The following is a 4,673-nucleotide window of genomic DNA, read 5'->3' on the forward strand; positions in this document are numbered from 1 at the left end:
CCAAGGGCCCCGAGGCCGCCGCTTCCCCGCGCGCTGTGAGCGTTCGCAACTTGCGAATAAAGTTTGGTGAAGGAAACGCCAGGCTTGAGTCCTTTCTTCCTCCAGCTCCCCAAATCCGAGGGCAGCCCGCGGGCGTCATGCCGGCGCTCCTCCGCAGCCTGGGGTGCGTGTAAAGCCGCGGAGCCTCAGCACCGGCGAGGACGCAAGGACCACTCTTCTGGGAGTTTCTCCCCGGAGCTCGTCGCTTGCTACATCCCAACCCACGCTGGGCGCGGGGACAGCACGGATCGGGAGGAGCGTTGCCATTCAAGGTAATCGCCGTGCCGGACGCCTGCGGGAGCTTTCTCAGTAGGGGAAGGGGGCGCCGTGGGAGCCCTGGTCGCCGGGTGCACGGTCTCCCGGGTTGAGGGCACGGCAGAATTGGCATGGTGGAGGGGGCTCCTTGTCCTCTCTCGGACTGCGGAGGTGATGGGGGAGGTGGGACTCCTGGCTCTTCGGAAGTTCTGCCTCTACCACCCTCATCCAGATGCTGACATCTGCCTCTGGCATTGACACCCCCCTCCCTGTCAAACTCCAGCAGGCGCGTTCCTTCGACCCCAGAGTAGGCGGGCGGCGGAGGTGCCACCAGCGGCACAGCCGGGTCTTCAGGGTGCCTCATCCCTGGGGCCGGAGCGCTCCCGTCCTGTCCCATACAGGACTCTTTCCAGGAGGGAGCCGTTCGGGTGGTGTTAGTGACATCCCCGTAAGGGTGGCGAGGTTGGGGGTGGCACCTGTGGGGAGGCTGCGGCTCCAGTTCCCGGCTTTCAGTGCTTTTGGGTGCTCGTCCTCCGCAGCCGCAGTCGGCGCTGGAGGGAGCGCAGCGCGCCTGGGGCTAGGGGGCGAACTGGACCGACTTTTTCTAGCGTGCTTGCCAGCTCTGCCCGCAGCCACGGGGAGATGTCGAAAGCGCAGGCGAGTTCTAACTTGCGCGCTCATTCTTTCAGTGACGGGGCCGCGCTGGGGAGTCAGCCTAACGCCCTGCGTGGCGCCGACTGCGACCCTTGTGGCCGGGGAGCTTGGCGCTGGAGGCCGGCCCGGGGGCGACGAGCCTCCGGCGCTCTACTCGCAGACCGCTTTCTTGCAAACTGTTCTCCAGACCTTCTTTCCTCTCCCAATTCAATAAAACCTACCCTTAAAGACCAACCTGCTTTAAAACTCAGGGCACCTATTATCTGTTTGGTGTGAAACGCTGTCAACATTTAAAACTCCATTGTCCCCTGGTCCAAAATCCCTGTAAATCTTCCACCGGCCTCGACTCATTTTCATCTGAAAAGCCTGTTTAGTTTGAATAGAAAAGCAATCAGTCGCCCCTCTCCCTCTCCCTGGAATGTCAATTAAAATGCAGATTTCTCTGAGCTCTTTAGCACCCCTAGAAGGGGGAGAAAAAACTGGATAGTCTAGGCTAACTAGTGAAGGAAATGCTACAATGAAACTGGGTGGCGGTAGTGGCTAGTCACCCCCAAGCTGCTGGCTGTGCTCATTGGATTGCAGGCATTCACATGGTGGAGATTGGGGTCCTAGGTCAGCTTGCATTTTTTGCAATTTCAATATGTTAAGAAATTTTCCCCTAGATTTGCTTCCTTCATGTTTCGTTCCCTTCCTTACTCAGGTTTGGGGAGAAGGTCCAGAGGAGTCTGCTCAGCAATGGGAGAAAAGTAGGAGGCCTTCAGCAAGGAGATGGGTCTGCACTTTGGGGGGGGGGGCATCCCAGTGTTGCCTGGCACTGTTGACTTTCTGATGTGAAATCTACCCAGGAACGAAACACCAAGTGCTCAGCCTGGGTGAGCCCGCGGAGGACAGATGACCCCTCAGGTGGCAGCCCGATAAGGTGGCCCTGTACTGGCCTGCCTTCTGGGAGGGTGGAAGGTTAGGGAATGTTGTGGGCTGTTGAAGAGCCCAGTGCAGGCCTGGCATGGGGACCACTCCCCAGCTTGGCTCTTTTTGTCTGTCTTTGGGGACAGGCTTGTGCCTAGGTGAAAATGGACGGGGGGTGGGGTGGGGTGGGGGAGGGAATCCTGTGGCCCTGAAGAGCCATCCATCAGAGGGAGGGTGACAACTCCTCCCGTGTGCAGGCTGAGAAGCAGAGTTCCCTTTCAAGGGGAAAAATAAACACGCTGGGGCTTTCACTGGGGCTCAGACTCCAGGAAGGATTATGGTATTGAAGGCAGGAAGCTGGGATTGTAGCCGCCAGCGGCATGCTGGGCCTGTGTTCCCAACACCGAGCCTTGGGACCTAATTATCCTGCCCAGGAGGTCCCACCATACTTTTGTCCACTCTGGTGAGGAGCTGTGCAGAAGGTCTCCGCCTTCCAGAGATTTGGGGAGGGGGCTGCTATGGGGCCTGGACCTGGAAGTCACTGGAATTCAAGTTTGTAGTGCAGGCTGTTGGGATGCATGAATGGCTTGAGATTCATCTGAGGGCACTGAGCTGAGGAAAGGTCCTGGGTAGGGACAGGTGGGGAGGTAGCCGGGGAAGCAGCTCTGGGGAAAGCTGCTACAACTCAAGATTGTTCATGAAGTTTGGCTAGTGACAGAAAACCCTCCAGCATCCTGGAAATACTTAGTAAATCACTGTATATTTTGCTCCCCTCCCCACGTAGGAACAGATATGGACTTTCCTTTTTTCTTTTTTTGAGAGGTTTTGCTATAGGGTGCATATGCTCACTAGAAAGAGACAGAAAGCTAGAAATCACCCCATAAGGGGGATGGCCACACTGCAATCCCTTCTCCATTCTCCTCTTGGGATCTTGGGCACGCATTCACATGCGTCCGGTGTGAGTTTAAGCCACCGGGTCCAGGACTCAAACCGCAGTTGACTACATGGGTGTCCAGCGATGTAGCCGTTATACCGTCTGCTGGTCCCGAGATAGGGACTTTTTTCTTTTAGAGAGATTTTTACTGTAAGGTTCACACACTTGCCAGAGAGAGAGACACAGAAAATCACCCCCCAGGAGCGATGGCCACGCTGGAATCCTTTCTCCTCCATTCTCCTCTTGGGATTTTGGGCACGCACACACACTCCCTGCCTGAGTTTTAAGCCACCGGATTTGGGACGTGAACCAAGGTCTACTACATGGGAGTCTGGAGTGGTAACCATTACGCCCTCTGCTGGTCCCATGGAATTATTTTTTGAGGCTCTTGACAATTAAGAGGAATGAAAATTTAGGGGGAGAAAATCCCTCAAGCAATCTGAAAACATAGTGTTTTTAAGTTTTGCTGTGCATCACACCGTCTCACCTGTGCTATCTTAAAAGCAAAGGTTTTCTGTATTTCTCGTTTGGAATTGGTGTGACATTCTCTCTGTGCTCACCTATTTTAACCCTTAGTTAAGGCTAACAGAAGCAGTTCTTATGATACAGCTTTGGGGAGACCCTGGCAGTGTTGAAATCCACTGTCATAATTTGAAACATCAAGTAGGCATGCAAAAAGCATGGGGTTTAGAGGTTTTATGTATTAAAGGTCTCACCCCCACAAGGTCTCAGAATCCGTCATTGGTGTACCGTTTCTTGGAATTGTTTTACTTAATTAAATTCTCTAAAGTTTGTGTAGTTCGACATTACACTTACTTGGGGCAATACTGAGTGGGTTTAAAATTACTTGGAATATTTCAAGCTTTCATGGAGAATTCTCTTTGCCTTGGATCAAATGGATGAACACAGTTGTGCCCCGTTGTAACTCTTATTCTGAAATGTTAGCCTACTGAATGAAAGCTATTGGCCCAGTCACAGACCATGATGATAATTTACATATCATCATCATCATTAATAAACTCCTGCATTATTCATCCAAGTTTGCATCTGCTCTGTTTCTTAACCTCCTCACCATAGGTTGAAGGTCTTTAGTAGGCCTGGACTGCCGTTTAGTCACAGTGGAAGGGAATTCAGGCTTTGAATCCCTTTTGGATTAGCTGCTTTGAATGTATTGCAGTTTTGCTCATGCTTTGTAAGTGACTGCTTAGTGAAAGATTGAAATACACTTCTGCATTTGGAAATGAATCTTGACAAGTGTAAACTGGTGGGAATTTTTTATAGCCTTCCTGAGAGTCTTTTTATTTTTCTGTGCTCTCCTTTCTTTCTGAGAACTACAGTGAGAAGGGAACAAAACTCAGCTCAGCTGCAGCCCAGCAGAAATACGGGTCTGTAAGCAGACGCCTCCATCGGTCAGCTCTCTAAAGCCCTGCTGGACTAAGAGAAGTTAACGAGGCTGATTATGCCAGCCTGAGCGTTTTTAAGCATTTGCTTTTGTAGTTGCCCTTGAATCTAAGGTCACATTGCTTCTGTGTTTTGAAGGCAGTGGAGGCGATAGATAGTAGAAGACAGCACACTTTGCCTAACTGAAGTGGCTGCATGGAGCTGGGTCCTGTAGCTGCTCTTTTATCTCTGTGATTCGTAAAAGTATGTATTTAAAAAGGTTAGTCTAACATGTGGACCAGTCTGGTGGAAACACCTGGGACTCTGGAGGGTGAGGATGGAAGGCTTTGCAGATAATGAAAAAGAACCCTGCACACGTTTGAGAGTCTGACAAAAAGGTTCCATCCCTCTTGGGCTTGAGTATATTGGCGTTGGGAATGATTTCACTGACCGGCCGAATCTCTTTCCTATAGTGGCCGCAGCCACCGCAGCAGCAGCGGCCGGC

General features: G+C 52.0%; 1 protein-coding gene across 1 annotated transcript in view; it reads left to right on the top strand.

The window, feature by feature from the left end:
• Positions 1-6: 6 nt before the first annotated feature.
• The window catches only part of FGFR2 (fibroblast growth factor receptor 2), a gene marked incomplete in the record, with an annotated part of 126,079 nt that continues 121,412 nt past the window's right edge, over positions 7-4,673 (top strand). Inside the window, 2 exon segments of the mRNA XM_006143947.3 lie at positions 7-311; positions 4,642-4,669.

The sequence above is a fragment of the Tupaia chinensis genome, unplaced genomic scaffold, assembly GCF_000334495.1.
Source record: "Tupaia chinensis unplaced genomic scaffold, TupChi_1.0 Scaffold000113_1, whole genome shotgun sequence".
NCBI lineage: Eukaryota > Metazoa > Chordata > Mammalia > Scandentia > Tupaiidae > Tupaia > Tupaia belangeri.